Consider the following 20,490-nt stretch of genomic DNA (forward strand, 5'->3'; position numbering starts at 1 on the left):
AAACATGACAGTAATTAAATTTACAGATCATACTAAATCATAAGGTGTTGCAAAACCCAGGATAGATGGCAAAATAATAAAAAGAGACCTGCAGAATTTAGAGGTATAAGTAGGTAATAAAATGAGATTCAGTCAGGAAAAAAGAGCAGGTAGGGAACAATGAAAGCGAAATACAGAAATGCACAAGCTACATGAAAGGCAGCAGTTAAATTTAAGACTCAGGGTGTTGCTTATGGGTTTATAAACTGCAGTTGTCGTTGGCTGTAAATGCCAGCCCCATAAGCAGGTAGTTTGAGAGACCTGTACCCATCCTGTGGTGTACCAGTACAACAAATCCGTTAATACTTGGGCAGTCATAATTCAACCTAAGATCCATTTCATTAATTGGATTAGTCTTTATTGCAACATACATTGCTGCAGTGCCTTAAATATGCTGAATATAAATAGTGTTCTTTCTGAAGGAGCTGGGTACATAAAACAGGTACAAGAAATGATGATTAGGAACTGCAAAGGCCACCACAAATGAAGACTACATAAAGAAAATGAGAAGAAATACACAATATCATCAGTAGTACAAGACTTGTAAAAAATTTCATGTCAGTGGTATGTACTGTTGCAAATGAGAATATATGCAAAGATGAAATTGCCAGATTCATAGTCCCACATAAGAAAATGTGAGACAAACATCTCCAATGACAGCGGGAGCAGTCAGCATGGATTCTTCAAGGGGAAATCATGCTTGACCAATTTGATAAACTTCTGTGATGAAATGTCTGTCCTGGTAGATGATGGGAGAACAGTGAATATGTCGGTCTGGAATTCAGTGAGTCATTGAACACTGCTATAAGATTGTCCTAAAGAAGGATGCCTGATGAGGTATGGGCTGGATGAGCAGACAGTGAAGTGGGTTGAAAACCAGCTGGATGGAAATCCCCAGGGAGTAGGGGTCAGTGGCACGAAGTGCAGCTGGAGGTCAGCCACTTGTGATGTACCCCAGGAGCAGCAGTGCATCCTACACTGTTCACAATTTCATTAAGGATTTGGAGAATAGGACAAAGTGTACCCTCGGCAAGTTTGCTGGTGACACAAAACTGAGAGAGGTGGCTGATAGGGCAGAGGATATACTGCCACCCAGAGAGACCTCAACAGGCTGGAGAAATGGGCTGGTGTAAAGCACATGAAGCTCAGCAAGAAGGCTGAAAGTCTGAGGAGGGACAGCCCGAGGCGCCAGTGCATGCTGGGAACACCTAGCTAGAAAGCAGCTTGGCAGAAAAGGACCTGTGGGGCTTGCTGAACACTAAGCCCAACCTGAATCAGCCACAGGCCCTCACTGCAAAGAAGGCTAATGGTATCCTGGGCTGCATTTGGCAATGTATTGCCAGCAGATTGAAGGAGGGAATCCTTCTCCTTTATTCAGCACCAATGAGGCCACATCTGGAGTCCTGTGTCTAGTTCTGGTACCCCTCGTACAAGAGAGACATGGACACACAGGAGAGTCCATGACGATGACGACAGGGCTGGAGCATCTCAGCTGTGAGGAAAGGATGAGAGTTGTGACTGTTCAGCATGGAGAAAAGAAGGCTCAGGAGGATCTCATCCATGTATATAAATATCTGAGGGTGCAGAGAGGACAGAGCCAGGCTCTTCTCAGTGGTGGCCAGTGACAGAACCGGAGGCAATGGGAACAAACTGAAACTCAGGAGGTTCCCTCTGAACATCAGGAAACACCTTCTCACTGTGCAAATGACCAAACACTGGCAAAGGCTGCCCGGGGAGGTTGTGGTGATGCCTTTTCCTGGTCTTACAATCAAGAATCAAAACACGGTTTGATTTGATTTCAGACAAGGGAAAAAGGGATTTTATCTCTGTATTTATTTTAAGGATCCTTAGGTGCACCACATCCCGGTGGAATGCACTGAAATGCACACCACAATGCACACACACGATAGATCGGGTATATCATTATAGGTGTTACTGATTAGCATATCTATCAAAGATTCCCCAATGAGAGGCTCGAGTGAGTCCCCCTCCCTGAGGAACCTTTTCCCTGGATGGTTCTATCTTAGTTTACAAAATGTGTTGTGGAGAGGACCTTGGGGTCTGGGGCATTCTGATCCCTAACTCCGAAGCTTCTAAGATGCTTAGTCTCCTAGCTTGACAAGTAAGTCTAAGAATGTAGACAAAAAACCACTAAAAATACAAAAGCTATAAAATGGTATAAAAAGGTATATAAAAGGGGTATAAAAGAAAAGGCAAAAAATCACCATGGCATCAGTGGAGTCTCCATTCTGAGACATATTCAAAAGCCCTCTGGCCATGGGCCTGGACAACAAACTCTAGGTGACTCTGCTTGAGCTTGGTCAGAAGGTCCCTTCTAACCTCAACCACTCTGTGATTCTGTGACAGAAGGATGAGCACAACATAGTACTTAATCTCTGGGAGGATAATAATGGTAGTCCTATATAGGCTTCTGTGGATACAACTTTACTATATTCAGTCACAGGAGATGATTCCTTTGTTGCCTGATTTTGGTTAAAACTTCTATTTAAAAAGATGGGTTTGTATGTGTGCTTTGAATTTAAAATTTTGAATTACACAAATCAGCAAAATTAGCTTTCTTATCCAGGCTATGATGAACACAAATCAATGGAGAAGAAGTTCTGCATTTAATGAAAGCACAACACTCAAGCAATTTTAATGGATTTTTCAAGTAATCTCAGATACATTTTCACTACATATAGGAAAGTGGGATCCATTCAGATTACTGTATTTTGCTACTGTACTATTATTTTCATATACAGATAGCTATCATCCCTATAAAAACCTGAATATACTTTTCTTTAAAACTGTGCATATTCAATTTCACCGAGCAGTTCAGCCCTCTGATAAATTTTATCCAAGTTTCATTCCGTATCTACTAAAGGAAGATTGCAATATATCCATCTTTGGGGGGAAAACAATTTTTTATTTTCTGCACCTCACTATAAAATGTCATCAGTAAATTTCTTCTGCTGATTACAGCTGCAGTACTGATGGGGTTTACATTGTGTATCCAAAGGACCTTGTATCTCCAGTCTGGATCTGCTGTATTTTGTGAGATGATGGGTGGCCAGGCAGACAACATACTTGCAGACTTACAGTGTTCCCAGCCTCAGCTGGGAGTTCTCCAGCAGTTCTCCAGCAGTTCTCCAGCAGTTCTCCAGCAGCAGGTTTTGCTCCAGAGATCCCTCTTGGTTTTCCCTGCTCCTGGTCCAGCTCTGCCTCCTGCCTTCGAGCTCAGGTGGTGCCAGTGTCGGTGTCAAGCACAGCCAGTTTCTGGCAGGATGATGCACCAGGTGCCAAGACCATCCTCGAGCCACTGACTTCAGCTTTACACATTGAGCAGCCCCCAGGGAGAATCGGCGCCTCGGCAAAGTCATCACTTCTTAAACAGCAGCCATTTATTTCCCACTTTTCTTGCTGCCTGATATTTTAAAAAGCAGGAATGAGGAGAGATATAGAGTTTCATAGCATTAAGCAAATTGAAAGAGAGATCAATTTACCTTTTCTACAATACAACATCTTAGGCTTTTCAAATTATCATGAATTTCCCTCTTAAAAACTGTTTTAAGGTGTCATGCAGGATTAATGTAGGATAGCCTTCTTCAGAAAATTTAGTTATTGAAATTATCTTCTCTTTGTACAGTCTGTCATATATCATTAGTTTATGAATAGTAGAAACATAAATAGATATCATTCCCAAAAGTTTTTGAATTGTCTTGCTAAATATAATTGCAGAATTTAATAGAAACTAAGTAAATTTATAACCCAAAATGTGCATACAGCTGGAAAACAGAAATCTCTAAGCACACAAAATCACACCTAGATTTATACTTATTCAAGAAAAATATATTCACTGGGTTTTCATTTCATTTGGAGTGGAGATGCAGTTTTTATTTGATGGAAAAGAGAAAACCCCAAAACTACAAAGGAAATTTGACCTCTTAAAAAATGAGTTGCTTATCCCTGTTCCAGCAGGGGAGCCTGTGCAGCACAGGCAGCTCGATGTTGTGCCCAGAAAAGGGTTTTGACCCTCCAGCCCCTCCAGGAGGTGACCATGGTCCTGGCACACAGGGGACCCTGCCAGCAGATGGCTCTGAGTGCCGACACAGCAGCTTGGATAGCCAGGAAAGCCAGCACCAGGCACATCCTGGGCTGGGAGGTCACAAAGATGCACCACACCTTCCCACATCTGTGTGCTCATCACCCCTTTTCCTTGTTTAACAAACCTGATGAGGAATTTTTGTTTCTGTTGAGAGATTTCTAACATAATCTGGTGGAAAGCAGCATGGGAAGCCTCCCTGAGAAGAGAGGGGCAGAGCAGTGCTGAGGGAGTTCAGAGTGACATGTCTCCTGCGGTAACCAGGGGTAGTGACATTTAATTGGGGTGAAATACATTTCAAAGCTGAATGGTCTCACTGAAAGGTGCTGTCTTGCTTTTGGCTGGGATAGAGTTCATTTTCTTGCTAGTAGCTGGTACAGGGCTGTGTTTTGGTTTTAGTATGAAATGAATATTGATAACACACTGATGGTTTAGTTGTTGCTAAGTAATGGTTATACAAGTCAAGGACTTTTCATCTTCTCATGCCCTGCCAGTGGGAAGAATGGAGGGGCTCAAGGAGTTGTGGCTCAAGTCACAGCTGGGACAGGTGACCCCAATGGACCCAAGGGGTGTTCCATACCATGTGGCATTATGCTCAGCATGTAGAGCTGCAGGAACCTGGCTGGGGGCTGCTGCTGAGGAACTGGCTGGGCATCAGTCAACAAGTGATGAGCAATTGCCTTGAGCATGACTTGTTTTGTATATTTGAATTCTTTTATCATTGTTTTTCCTTTTTCTGTCCTGTTAAACTGTCTTTATCCCAATCCACAAGTTTTCTGACTTTTACTCTTCCCACTCTCTCCCCTTCCTGCTGGAGGGGCAGTGAGCGAGCGGCTGTGTGGGACCAAGGCTGACATTCACTGTAATTATTACTAAGGTGTCGTGAACATAAGAACAATTGGAAAGTGGACATGAGCCTTCAAATAAAGACAGGTTTGAGATATGCAGTGAATTATGCAACTAATTTTCACAGAGCTGTGAAAAAGTATCTAGGATTTTTGCTCTGCAGCTGAACAGTACCACAGCACAAAACTTTGCTTTTGATGAATTGTCTGGAGCAAAATATCTGGGCAAAGTGTGGATCTGCCCCATGTTTTGGTACATCACAGAGTGGTAATCACTTCACCCAGGCTGTTAGAGCCAGCCCTGCAGATTTTCAGATCTCAGAATAGAGATTACACTACAACTTTTATGAGATAACTTTATTTTTCAGAATTAGATTCTACATGGATGAACAGGGAATAGCAGGAGGGGAAGGCAGTCATTTCTACAGATGTAATTTTTGGAATATACCTGCTGACACTTCAGTAGAAGTTTGAGGCAGTGCAGGCTTAATTTAAAGAAACAGCAAGTTAAACTCCCTTTTGAGGTTAGAAGTGGATTTGTTAATTTCATTAAGCAGCAGAGTTTGTTTGACAAGTAAGTGAAGTCTGTCTACAGTATCAGCTAATCAGGATTATCACATTCCTGGGGAGAGGATCCAGGCTGAGCTGAAAGCTATTTTCCTGGTGTTTGTGTCTGTGTGCACTTATGGATGTATTTAAGGTAGTGGGCTGGACCATGGAGTGAGACCATGGATGTCAATAATGAGAAGTGCTTTATTGCTTTGCTGCATGTCAGACCCAGCACAGGAATCACAGTGTTCTAAAGCACAGTAGTTCCCCTGCAGGGCAGAGTACAGCCGGAGTCACAGCGGGCTGCTGCCAAACATGTGGGGACACAGGGCACATCAGGGTTTAACAGAGCTGAAAGGCATGAGGACAAGAGCTCTACAGTGGGAAGAGACTCTACTCAATGAGAGTCCAAAGGCTACTGGACTAGGCACCATCAGCTACCCTACACCTGGTCCACACTCCTGTGATGCTCTGTAAGCAAGTCAGCAGCTGGCCAAGTAAGGAAGATTTTACACTTCATAGAGCTCTGGTTTCTCAGAGGATGGCCAAGTCCATAGCAGCTTCCTTGCCCTTCCAAGTGGCTGCCACATTCTTAAGGCCAAACACGGGCTCCACACAGGCTGGTGGATTCAGAAGAGGAAGGTTGGCAAAGCCTTGTGAAGTATTTTCCTGTGCTTGTGAAGTATTTTCCACCACCGGCTGTGCTGGGTGTCAATGACATGGACTGCTCCACATTCCAGGTACTTGGGGTCTGCCCAGTCTGGCTCTCACTGCCTGGGGGACACCACCACCCCTTCTGCAGGGTCTGACAGTGCTTTAACCCACAGCAGCTACCTTTCTGGAGCACGAAGAGGTTACTTTTTGAAGATGTTAAGCTACCAGTAAAGCACAGCTTGGACTATGCGGGCTTTATTCCAGCCAATGACTTCACAGGGACTATTGAGTCCAGCACTTTGCTCCTTGCTCAGGGCAGCCCTGCTCCCCAGTGTTGACAGCATTATCTCTTGAGCATTTTTGCACCTATCTCCCCAAGCAACTGCAGTTCCAGAAGGAGGGCCTATTTGAATATGTGATAGCTTCATGTTAGGTGCCGGGAGGAGAAAGGTTACTCGCAATTTAGTTCTACCCCAACTTTGAGTTTGTTTGCCACAAACTGATTGAAAGAGTAAATTTACATTAAAATGTATGATATTGCACACCCCCTGATGTTGATTTCTCTCAGCAAATTTGCATGCTGTGTATGTTTGAAATATATGGTGCATCTGATGAGATCTGGCCCTTACTCCTTGCTAGCAGCTCCAGACTCCCATGGACTGCTATGGGAAGCACACCAGTCTCAGAGTAAGCAATGCTGTGCTCACTGATGGGGAACAGCACACCTGCCAGACAGCAACAACATCAGTGTTTCTGTGCATGTGTGTTAATGGCTGTCACCAGCATGGTCCCTTCATAGAATACAGAAAACTGATCTATACTGGGAAAATTGGCACAAAGAGGACTCCCTTGCTCCCTGGTGTATTCATTCCTTGGCCTCGTGGCAGTGCTAAACACTGGAACTCAAACAGAATATTTCAGGGACTCTTAGAAGCCTGGTAGCCAGTTTGAATCCAAAAAAATAAACTAAGGTAAAGAAAAAACACAGTTAGGATTTTTTTTAAATTTCTTTTTTATTTTTTTTTTTGTCTCCATATCTGCAGTAAGTGTGTATGAAGGCCACATCTCAGAAGTGGAGGAAGATCAGTCAAGTATTCAAATTAAAGTGCACAGTCCCACTACCAGAGCTAATTACAGGAGAGCTCCTGGTGGCTCCAGGTTACATGAGGAATCCTATAAACAAAGCATCCACTTTGCTAAACACAACCTGAAATTTTTAAAGGGAAATAGAAGTGACTTTAATGAAAACTAAGAAGAGAAAAAAAGAAGAGGGGCAAGGGGGAGAGACTGATAGTATAGAGTCCTCTTAATCTAATCTTAACTTAATCTAGAATTGATGATGATGAATTACAGACTTATTCATTTTCTGAATTAATGGTTATGATTTTCTGAGTGTCCATCTCAGTGGATTATGAGGCTTTTCTCCAATGCTAATTTTTCTGCAGTAAAGATTAGGAAGAAAGCAGTAATGGAAAGAATACAAATTGCATATTAGACAAAATCTTCACAGTAGAGCAGTTTCATCTTAGTTCTCACCTATAGGTTCACCTTTTCCCCAATTTAAGACAATATTCATGTTGCTTTAATTCCAACCTTGCACAAAATGAAAGCAGTCAAACACTCACAGACTTTTCAGAGGAGGACATTTCCTTCTATTCTAAGTATTTGAACATTTTCAATGTTCATTTTAGGCAGTTTTGAGTTGCAACTGGTGCACTGTCTTGAAGCCTTTTTTCACTGATGACCACAATACTCTTTCTGATCCATCCAGCATGTAAGTCTGTTTATGAAAATGTTGCTGTCAGCTGGTACCTAATACCTAAGATTCAGTGGAAATGAAGAGTTGAGGTGCTGACAGAAGGTGTCTTCCTCCCAATGGGTAGGTGACACTTTACCGTGCCATAAATTGAGTCTCTTCTGATGGGAGAGAATTTGCTGAAAGTCCTTGCAAGGCGTTTTAAAGATAAAGTGAGACGTCTTCTGTAGTTTCAGTGCTTCTAGATAGTGGTTTATTAAGTCTTATCAGAGGAACTGAACCACTAGTGTGACCCAGGTACAGCATGAAAGGAGAAGAAGTAGGAGTGAGAGCAATTATCAAGATTTACATAGCCTTTTAAAGATATTTTAACCAAAAGTTACTAAAAACACACATTATTTTCACTTTCTTACCAATTATTCAGTAACATGACTAGGAACTGCGGAATTTTCTATCCAATCAATCCAAACTACTTTTACTGCAGAATATGGAGTAGTAGAAGAAGGAGAAGAAGGTTTAGAGAACAACAACAATCCTCCATTTTGATATTTCTTACTCTTATCTATATACTATAAAGAGAAGCCCAAAACCTCTAAATTTTTCACCCTGTGACAATCTTACATAATAGTCTATAACCTAATTCACACCACTGTATTTTCTAGTTGTTGTCTGACTGTTGGTAGTTTTTTCCAAGGTTTAAAGCTATACCAGTGGTGTCCAGGGGGGTAAAAACCCTTAAAAACAGGCAGAGAAATATTCTTGGCACTCTGGGTTCCTACAGGTAGGCCCATTCCCTGGGGCCTGCCCAGCAGTTGTCACTGCTAGCCCACAGCACACCCCAACAGTGGCGAGGATGTGTTGTGTGTGCAGCAGCATCATGTGCTGCACTGCAGGCACCTTTCTCTGGAGAAAGATGGACACAGCAAATGTGATGGATAGATAGTCATCAGATTGCTTCATGCACTCTGAGAAGGTTTTTGAGTTTGATACTGTGAAGTAAGATATAGAACCTGATATAGAACAAAACTGGTATTGAAATGTGCTGTCTGTGAACACCTGCATCAGATTTAACAATTGGAAAGTTTACAGAAAGCACAAGAAAGAGGGAATTCTGCCAAAGTAGATTCACTCAAATATGACATAAAGAAAAAATACTTCAGTATCTTTGATCTGTAGAAAAGGTTGAATTTTTATCCCATTCAAATTAGCCAGCCCAAGTATCAAGGAACACCAGACCTTGCCAAGGACCACCGGAATCCAGCCTTACACTGCATCACTTAGGAAAAATGGTGGCATTGCATTGCTGTTGCTGCCAGCACTACATCCGAAGTTGCCTGAAGTTTTCTGCCTATGGTTGCTATATATTGAGGATGATTCTCATTAATAAGTTTCTTTTGGCATTCAAAAGTACTCAAACACCCCGAAAAAGACTTCCAGGTAAACCCCATTCAGAAGGGGCCCATTCAGGTTTGTCTTCTCATGTTCAGGTTCTGGCAGTTTGTAAGCAGGTATGACCCATGTGGGACAGTCATGCAAAGGGGAGAGCTGTCGCTGGGTTTGTTTAGTAACAGATCTTGAAGACATGGCCTCTGTGTATCCCTTCTTTGTCTTATGAGTTATGGTCCCATGTCAATATGTTTCCTTCTCAGAAAAAATAAAGTAAAATAAAATAAAAATTAAAGGCTATTTTTATCCATTTGAGAGAATAAAAAAAAATTGAGTTCTTCTTTTCCTCTTTAAACTCATCTTTATGTCTTGCCTTAGAGGTGCTTGGGTCTCTGTTGTCCAGATGCTTTCCAGAGCAGCCTAGTGCACTGTAATCTAAAAACAAGGATTCAAACAGATGAAAGGCTTATGTGCTTTAATCAGACCATCTCCTGGAACTGCAGTCCCCATTCACTGTCTCAGATCTGACCACAAGACGACCTGCATCCAGCTCCCATTATGCAGCACATGGCTGATCTAAGGGACTGCTGAAGCAAACTTCAACCCTCCTGCGTGCCCCAACCCTGCGTATTCCAATAGAGAAGAGCTTGGGTGAAAAAGGGAAGACTACTAACACAGATCAGTAGCTCTAAGTAAGCTGGAGTTTGCAGGCAGGGATTTAGATTTTGGAGAGTCAATCAGCCGCTAGATGAAAACCAGATGCCAGGAAATAAATATTGAGGAGAGTAGAATTTTACTGTAAAGGTCAGAGGTGGAAATATCCTTAAGTGAAAGTACAGTAGGAAGAGGTAATAAAGTGATGTCTTTCAAAAGTTGTATTCTACCATGCTATTCATAAACAGATATCATCTTTGGTTTTCATATATTTTTTCCTCACATGCTTGTTCATATTTTTTATCTCACTGTACTGAATGAGGGTAGAAAGTGGATATGATACCAGCTGTGCTCAGAGCATTTAAAAAAGGCTGCTCACCTGAAGGGAAAAACAGCTCTTCTTTTTTGAGAAAAATTGGAGAGTCCAGGTGATCCTGTGATAGGTATATGAAAATGATCTTGTATTTTTTAGAACCTAGGTCCTAACTTGAGGTTTTACATAGTTTAATGCAAAGTATTATTATTATTATTAATTATTATTATTATTATTATTATTATTATTATTATTATTATTATTATTAACAGTAAGATTCTACATATTCATGATAGTTGTTCTAATTAATAATTACACAGAATCATCCCAGGTTATTTTCATCCTGACTGCTCTAAACCATACTGAAGTCCACAGAGTATTGGTTGTGCTCATTTTTACCACAATGTCCAAGATTTTCATACAGTTTCTCACATAGGCCTATTAAGAAACTGAAATCAGGTTTTGGTATAAAATCATGCACATATTTTTTTTTCCAATATAAAGGGTCATTTATTGATTCCCAGAAAGAATTTTTCTACCGAAACATTAAAGTAGCTTCTATAGAGGCCTTACTCATTTTGTTATGCAGAGAGAACTCCTACCATGCAGTGACACCAAATGTTCTGAATCCCAACAGAGAGAACCTTGCCTGTGACATCTGATTGTCACGTAGTCATGAAAAATATCTGGATGGTACTAGGAATATGTTTATGTGTAGTTTATTTTAGGAAAGAGGATGACAAACATATGTTCCTAAAGCAGTTGTGTGCTTTAAGAAAACAAAGGGAGGAAAATGTTTTACTATCCCTTACAGCATTGCTTCTATTTTATAAGCAAAATGTGTGTATTTTTCTTTGCAGTTCTATATACCCCAGGAAAATCTTTTAACCTTGCTGTTCTTTACAGGATTGTGCATTTAGGCTGTCAGTAACCAAACTAATTAAACTGAAAAGCTGCTCACTTCTCTTTCTGTATAAGGTTAGGAAGAAAGAGATACAATTACTGGTGAAAGTAGGACACTGAGCATAATTTAAAACTTTGTGCAGCCTAGAAGCATTATGAATATGAAATCTTTGTTGTACAAATTACAGCTTGCATGCAGGCCTGGGCACCAGACTTTCTAGGAAGATAATGACTGATTATAAAGAACTTTAAGAAGGATAAAATGCCTAACATAACGGCTAGAGGGGATGATCCGTGGAGAAAGCACCTATGAGCTAAAGATTTTAAGATGCCTTACATGGTGTCCAAAACTGTTTACATGTGCTTGAAAGATACAAACAAGGAGTCATTAGGAAACTGTTTAGAGCACTTCTCAGGGGTATAATTGCAAATAAAGGTAAGAAAGTGAGCAAATGGAGATTTGACTATCCAGCCATCCAAAATTTTAACAAGGACATGTAATCGACTGTGAAATAGCTTTCCTAGAAAAAGTGTTAGAAGTCACATCTCTGAAATGATTTAAAAGCAAACCGGACACATCACGTGGTAGGGTAATGGATGGAGAATAGAGAAGTGGCCACAGTGTATTTCTAGCTTTTGTTTTAGGCAGTCCCTCTGGCTGTGACCAATCTGGCTGCCCTCCTTGCTGCTGCTGTGCTTCTGGAGCAGCACTCACCACTGCTCCTGTGCAACACTCTGCCCCTCCAGGCATAGACGGATATTTACTGGTCAAAAAGGATGACTCTGTTGCTTAAATATTAGGTGATTGAGTGGATATGGTAAGTTGTCTGCAAGGGGACTCTGTGCACCTTGGCCAAGGCTGAGTGGTGGCAGCACAGCCCTTATACTGCCACGAGGGGCTGTGCCCAAGAGGTGCTGAGGACCTGGTTCACCACCCACTCTGTGGCTGAGAGACACTTCCCAGCTGTGAGCTGTCCTGTTGAGGCTTCTTATGAACTCTCCCAGCTCTTAACATGGCATTACATATGCACAAAACAAACAACAAATGTGAGGAAATCAGTATAAAAATGTCAGTTTTCCGTGAATTCTCTGTGTTAATGCGTTCTATGCTCCATTCCTGCAAACAGTCTGCTGCACAGGAGGTTTCTCAGTGAAAATATGTGATGAATTATCACATGGAATGCACGTTACAGAAATACAAGTTTGTCCTTGTGAAAGGCCCAATGAGTTTGTTACACCTCTTCTTAAATAGTTTTTTTGCCCAAAAAGTCCTTTACATTGCAACATAGAAGATAGAAGGAGAAAAATTGGAGATAGAATGCTTTCCTCTATCAGTTAAACAGGGCATCTGCTGAAAACAGCAGCAGTAGTAACAGTACTAATATATCCTTGAAATACATAGTAATGATGGATCTATGGTTAAGACACAGAGTAAGGAGACCAGGAGACAGACTTACAGCTTCCCCACAGGTTTTCCAGTAAGGTAGTGGGTAAATTTCCTGTTTCCCACCAGTTTTGTGTCTTTCATCTGTAAAGGAGAGGTACTAACACACATTTGCTGTATTAGAGTGACACAAGTCACAATTCTTTAGAATTCACAATTCTTTAAAAGCCTTTGGCAATAAGGACCTCAGCAGCAAAGGCTGAAGAGCATAGGCAGCGCTGGTCATTAGTACTGGTATGATGCTGGGCCTGTGAATCATGCTGGGAAGTAAATCTTCATCCCTGAAAGCAGCAGGATTCTCCTGGCAAAAGATGTTTAGGTGACAGAAATTTGTTCTGACTGAATTAGCTGACATGCAGCTGAAAAAGAAATGAACAGAAAATGTATTAAGTACTTTGTCTTAGAATCTTAAAATAATCTTTGTCATACAAAGCGGTTATCTCCTTTCACACTAACTCTTTTGATCTAAGCATGATAAAAACATGATGTGCCAAATTTGAAACAGAACAGCCAAATAAATCAGTGGCAGCAGTTGTGAAAAGCAGGCAGTATGACTGAGTTTTGTTACAAACCCGCAACCACAGAGCCTGATGAATTTTGTTTAACAAGAGGAACACAAGCCCAGCTTTCAATTCACTGATAAAAGTGAACTTCCTCTCCAGCTGGCCAGCTGGAAAATATGAAGGAATGCTGAGACCTTCTCTACAGATAATCAATACTTGATTCCACTTGATAAATATGCCCAGACATCGGAAATAATTGCCTAAGCACTATAGTGCTGTTACGTGTTTGAAAGACTAGCTATAGGAAATGAAAACCAGTGGAAGAACAAACTAGGGAGTACATTATCATCAAAAGCAGTATGTTCATGTAGATGAAGGAAAGGCTGTTGGGGCTGGGCTGTATTTATATGTGCAAAAATCTGGGGAAATGACTGTTTAAATATTACATACTCACTTTTTACGTGTTTACTTTCCTGATATCATAGCGATTTGGTAAACAAATTATCCAAAGTTAAAAACTTAGGTGCACTCTGTATGCATGTACCATTCAGAAGCTAGCATAAAAAAATAATTTCTCCCATTTCACCCTGTCTGTCACTGGGAATCTGCATCAGGTGCTGGTAAGAAAGCCCATATGTATTTTCTTCCTCCCCCTCCCCAGTGGAAGCATGTATATCAGGGTAAATAAATAATCAATACAGCAACTGAGCTCTCTTGGGCATGATTTGGGGCAGAGATTGTGTCATCCAGCCTCACACAGTCCTGACCCAGGGACACCCTTTTGGCACAGCTGTTAATGGTTACTCAAACCCTTCCTGACTGTTGAGGCTATTCCTAAAAATTAGCAAAGGGGCTGAAAGAAGAACATGGGTCTTGTGGAAGTCCAGCCTGGTTTTTTGCTGAGTTCCCAGGGACTGGCATGCTGACAGGACACGCAAAGCACTGGCCCAGTGTGGTTCTGAACCCCACGAGTTCAGTATCATGGAATGAGGCCTGGGGACACGGGCTCCTTTCCTGGGGGAGGGACACAGTCACAGGGAAGCTGGACCTACCACTCAACTGCACCAGACCAATTGGCCTCTGCTGAGTTTTGCACTTGCTGCCTCTCCCAGTCCCTCAATACTCAATCAACAGAGTTCACACACAGATCTCACAGATGATATATAGTGGCACATTTTGAAATGGGGAGTTGACTTACAGGGATCCCTTATATTTGAATTTGTCATACACCTTCAACCAGTTTATCTGCTTCTCAAACCTGATCACCTAGCTTTTACTTCAACAGTCCCCAAATAGGAACAATTCCATATAGCTAATCTTTCCTCTTTTTCATTTCAGACACAGAGTTTCTCCTAAAATGACACCTGTGTGAGCTATTAGAAAGGTAGGAATCAGTGCTACAACAGTGACAAATTTTCTTTTGCCTAGAAATGTCAGAGCTTTAATGTCCCATATATGTTATATTGGATATGGCTAGAAATAGAAACCTTTATGCCAACTGAAAGGGAAAATTCCCTGTCTCCCAATTCTAGAAGACTTCGAAATATCTGACCCTTAAAGTATGAATTATTTTCTAGCATATAAAACCTATTTTTGAAATGTTACAGCTAATTCCTGGCTCAAAATATCTGGACTAGTAATCATAAAAGCTCTTGGCTCTTGAGATGGGAAGATATGAAAAATACACCTTCTAGATGACAAGATTTCTCCTAAACTTTATAAGTAGGTTGTTTTAATTTTGTTTTCTTGTTGGTCGGTTGTTTCTCTGTAACAAGCTCATGGACTGGGTTTATTCTCACCACAATCAGGAACCTCCTGATTTTTGCCTGCAGCACATAAATAAGAGGATGTACTGATGCTCCTTCCCCAGAAGGCACAAAATAGCTCAACTAGACTTCCCAAGTTCTCATTCTGTATAAAGCAGAACAAACAGCAGCCCATAATGCTCTAAACTGCAATTTAAATTTTTGCATTTTGAATGCAAATTGAATGGTTTTGGGTAGGTTTATTAGGAAGAAGGAATAAAGGTAAGGGACTTTTGCCTCTCCATCAGCAGTAGCATGTGTCTCTTGGATCACGGTGGATTTGTATTCACACAAACTCAAACAAATTTGTGCAACTCTGATCTATAGATCTGCATGTCTCAATGCTTCCCAGAATTCATTAGTAGGCATTTGCAGTAGATAGCAGCTGGGACAAGTGGAAAATATGTCACAATCAGATGGTGAGGCATTGCTTGGGCATTTTCCCAATGACGTGACATTTCAACTTGGCAGGGTTTCACTACCAACCTCCTTATCAGTGTACAGCCATTTCTTATTCTTACTGTCTTGCTCCACATCAGGAATGTTGTTCCAGGATGTTTGAAATATGATATGTTTCTTTTGCCTACAGAGGACCTTTATTGCTCTCCCTTCCTTGTGCCTGGCAGCAAAAATTAGGTCAGTTTATTCTATACATTGAAGGCAAACTAATGTGACATTAAACAAAAACTCATACAAGGATGAAGAAAAATGTGAGAATATATCTGTGCATGCTGACAGATTGTTATGCTGTGATTTATCTGGAACAGAAACATCAAGCCAATTTACCTTGTGGTATCATACCACAGCAGTCATCAGATCATCCTGTCTGCCTCCGCTACTTAATCAAGCATGAGTCTGGGAGAACACTCGAGCGGTGAAGGCACAGACACGACTGTGTGGGGATCACAGGAGCGCATCAGCCCTACAGTGTGTGGGCAGGCATGTACCCTGATACCTTTTGAATGCAAACCCCTGACTGCCTCTGCTGCAGATCCATCCCCTCGCCTTGGTGACAAGCATCTATCCCACGTCATTCCTCACTTCTGGAGTTAGTCTCCTGTGACAGCGGGAGGCTGTTTACACTGGCACTTCTGCTGCACATTGCTACGCTTTACATGTCTTGGCAGATATTTGTGATACACCAAATGACAGGTGCGTGTCTTAATAAGTTCTACCGGGGGCAGGAATTAGTAGATGAGGGAGCACACAGTAGTGGAAGCATCTGGTAGGAAGAAAAAAGATTGTCTTGTACTCTGTCAAGTGTAATTAGACTTGCCAGTTGTCGTTGCTGCTAGCGTTTACTTAAATAAGTTTTTCTGATGAGAAACTATCTGACAAAACTCAAACCCATGTAAATTTATGAACAACATAATACCAGAATGGTCTTATTATTAAACAGACATGTTGGAGGTCGATAGTCCCTGAACAGCTTCTTTTGGATATGTCATGGGTGAAGGGTGTAAGGCTTAATGTCAAAGTTACCCATTTGAACATATTATATAGGATTTCTGATTTAGCAGAGTGGTATAAAATATACTGAAAACATAACACAAATATGAATTACATGTACCAAAATATAGCAACCGCCACAGTTCAATCGAAGTACGAATGTGATCTCCCATTACCAGTCTCTATAATATACTCACTGTCACGATGGGGGATGTTCCCAGTTGCCAAGAAGGAATGTATGCATTGAAACCAGCTCCAGGCAGTTGCTCTCTTTGAAATGCTTTTGCTAGTTGTCTAGCTTAAACTCTGTGTGAGCTTTCTTCCATGGCTGAGGTCTATTAGTCAGTCTCAAGCCACCAACCTTACTAGAGCAGAGGTAAAGATTTCAGCAAGTTGTAAAATTGTTACATTAAAAATGCTCTCAAAATAATTTGCTTTCAACAGTAAGCTTTGGGGGAGGCTGGCAATAAGTGTCCTACAGTCTAATTAAGAAGGATAAACATTTGTTATTTTTAATTGTGTCTGAAAACATATTTAATTTCCCCCCCCTGGAGAGCAGCACACAGGGGCACTCACAGTCCACACCCCAGCACACTCTGAGGGTCTCATGCTGGGAGAGGAGTAGTGCACCACATCCAGCTGCTGCAAACAGCATCTCAGCTCTTGTTTTAGATTCTAATCCTTCCTTTGGTACTTTTAATTAATTATAATTATTTGTTGCTTTGTTATTATAATAGTGTGTCATTATATAATTGCTTTGTTCCTGTCACCTGAAAGTATTTAGAAATTAAAAAAAAAAACCCAATGATGATGCATTTTCATGTTTTCTTGGCTAATTTAAATTATGGTTCTTGCACAAAACAGCCCACAGCTGGACACCTGACCAGTATGACCAGTGTATGACCAGTGCTGTTTATGTCCAGTGAGGAGTTTGACTTTATTTTGGGAACTATCCTATACAGTCAGTGGAAGACAGAAAGCATAAATAGAAACCTCTGAGCACAGCTTTTAAGGAAGGAGAACAAATGAAAAAGATTCTTTGAAAGTGATAGCTGTGGAGGAAATACATATTAGCCAGACATGAACTGTAGTCAAGTAGTAAACTCCCATAAAAATCACAGAAAACAGCAGCCCTCTACCCCTCTCAAGACACTTCAGGGGGTAATACAGATTGTTGGCTTGTGAGGTCAAAACATCCACATGAAATTTTTTTTAAGAACTGAAACAAAGTCATGGAAATTGATGAGCTAAAATAACATCATATACGCAAAAACAAGGAGTGAAGCCCTGACCTTTTTTCCTTCAAATGCCACAGTCCCCTCAAGACATGGTAGAATGTATAGGAAATAGAATTACTTGCCCAATTTATACGAACTCACAGAAACAATGAAAGCTCATAACAATTGTAATATTTTTGAGAGAATATAATTCTACTGTGTTCCTCCAAAGGGCAGACTTTGTTCCCAAGCTAGGTATGTGCCAGGTGGGTGCTGGCACCTTCCTATGGTGTGGCTGGGGCTGGCAGCACCATCGTTCAGACTCTTTCTCTCTGAGCTATGGGCAAGCTTTCATAGCCATTTTGTCAAGTCATACTGGCAGTGAAGAAATATCACAAGCAATCTACTCTGTACATGAATTACTTTTTAAGTAATACAAGCAAATTAATAAAATAATAAAGGTTGTCTCTCCTGGAATAAAAGACAAAGAGAAAAATGGCCTAAATATATTGAGAACATTATTAATTATCTATAGGCCCAGCAACTGAGTTTCATCTGCCCTAGTTAGGGCTCTCAAAGAGTGAACTTCCCCCTCTGGGTATGAACTTACACTGAGTAATGATGCAATTGCCCCAGACAGCAGATCTAATTCCCCTGGATTGTTAATAACACCTCAGATGTCCAGACACTCATTTCAAGCTGCTCAGCCCCATTTAGGCTCATTTGCTAGCTCACACCCTCATGCCCGAGAGGTGACTCCAAGATGTGCCATCCATCACCCAGTACTCTCATCTCCTGCCTTTCCCAGATGGATGCACAGTCCTGCTCCCTGATGCCACAAGTGCCCAGCAGGCAGTGAAGGTGCCCAGCTTGGATGGGACAGGGGCTGGCCACACACCTGAGAGCCGTGTCAGTTATCCATCTCTTGCAAAGCCTGATTAAAGGATGGGGCTGCCTGACAAGCTGCCTTCCCCAGCCAAAAGTGCTACTCCAGCACAAGTCTCAGGAGAGGAGAGCGGTCCCCAGTGCACACCCCAGCCTGGGTTACTGGGATCCTGTCCTTTATCCATGTTTTTAGGCTTCCCATATATTTTGATGGGAACATGTCCACACTGTGAACTTTAACTCTCCTGGAATAAGTTGGGGACAAGCGAAGGAGAAAAATATGGAGGATATTTGGCAGTTATGAAGGAAATAAAGAACTTCCCTTGCTCAGCTTCCTACTCCTCATGGGTAGTCAGCACAGAAGAGCCCAGAGAGGCAGAAATCCTCCTTGGCAGCATCCCCAGATGCGTCAGAGTCACAAAGGAGCTTCATACCCCAACCCACATGCATGACTCACAAGCCTTCCCCCACTATGCAATATCATGAAATGTTCTGCCATTACAGACCACACTGCACCTTTTTCCCCATTTGGCAAAAGTTCCTTTGCATTCACCTTCCAAGACACACAAACAAGCCACCCACAGAGATAGGGGATCCCTCCAGGACAGAAGTTGTGGCAGATGGTTGGCTTGGCTTGCCTGCATGCATCCCCAGGAAGCAGTGAGAACCATGTCAGAGAGTTTGGAGGAGGTGAGGAGCCAGGGATAGAGAGGGTTTATGTGGAAGGGGCTGATGGAGGAGAAGCAGTCACAGTTGTCACTCAGACTGAGTCAGTGACAGTGGGCTGTGAGTGACTGCCACAGGAGTCATCAGCAGGAATTTGGGGGGTGTGTGTGCACTACCACCGGTCACAGCAGCTGGCCGTTGCAGTGTCCAGAGCTGGAAACAGCACCATGGGCTGGCTCACCTGTCCTTTTCACCCCTCAGCCTCAGGTTAATGGGATGGGAAGGAACTGACAGTCTAATTTCAGCCTCATACTAGAGGCTATGCCAACAAATTAGTGTCTTGATGTACTTGCAGGGCACGTTCAGAAATTCCCTCAGAGACCACATACTAACCAGTACTAGTCATCAGCCTGGGCATGCACGGAAAAGAGCCAGCGGCCACAATAGTTCCAGTAGGTTTCACTGACATCTCAGGAGAGGTGGTGACAGCAATTCTGCTGACAGCCTGTCTAAAGGCCATTGCAAAGGCACTGCATAATGCACATGTGCGGCTTGACCTGAGACTTTTGATGCAGACCTTGTCCATGAGACCTGAAAACTGGATTGTAGATGAAAGTCAGAGGATTTAACAACCAAACAACCTCCTGCAATGCCCAAGTCTGCTTCTTTAGGTTCTCTGAGCAGGAACTAGTGATAAATGCACCAGGCCAAGTGTGGCAGCTTGCATTCAGGACCTGTCTTCTGTCTCCTGCTGTGTGCGTCTCCAGGTACAACCTCTCTTGCTCCCCAGCCCAGGTCGCCACCCCTTTATGGCCAGTCCCACCAGACCATAAACCATCATCCTGCTCCACAGCTGTGGGGCTTTACCCAGTGCAATGGATCCCTGGCAGCACAGTCAAACAGCTTATGTACACCAATCTAATTTGTTTTATTTGCCAAAAATATTTACTGTTATTTTCATCTCCAATACTTTCTAATCCAGGTGACCTAAGCAAACTGGGACAATGATGACTGAGATTTTATCTGACTACAAAGAAGCTGCTCTGGAAAGAGCTGTGAACCCCAGTGCTCTTGCTTTCATCTGGGTCTGAGGGGGCTCTGTGACACTGGAGGCTCATAATGGAGCGTGCTGCCGTTAAAGGATGGAAGGACATGGCGAAAAAAGGATTTTTAGCAGAATACAAGCCATAAATGTTAACTCTCACTGATGACTGTGTGTTTTGTCTTAAACCTGTAAGAACTGAAGAATGGCCCAGATTACTACAAGTATCATTATTTTTTGTTTTGTCATTGTTTAACGTTCTAGTTTGGGGAGTTGTT

This window comes from Aphelocoma coerulescens, chromosome 1A (assembly GCF_041296385.1).
Source record: "Aphelocoma coerulescens isolate FSJ_1873_10779 chromosome 1A, UR_Acoe_1.0, whole genome shotgun sequence".
NCBI classification, from domain to species: Eukaryota; Metazoa; Chordata; class Aves; order Passeriformes; family Corvidae; genus Aphelocoma; species Aphelocoma coerulescens.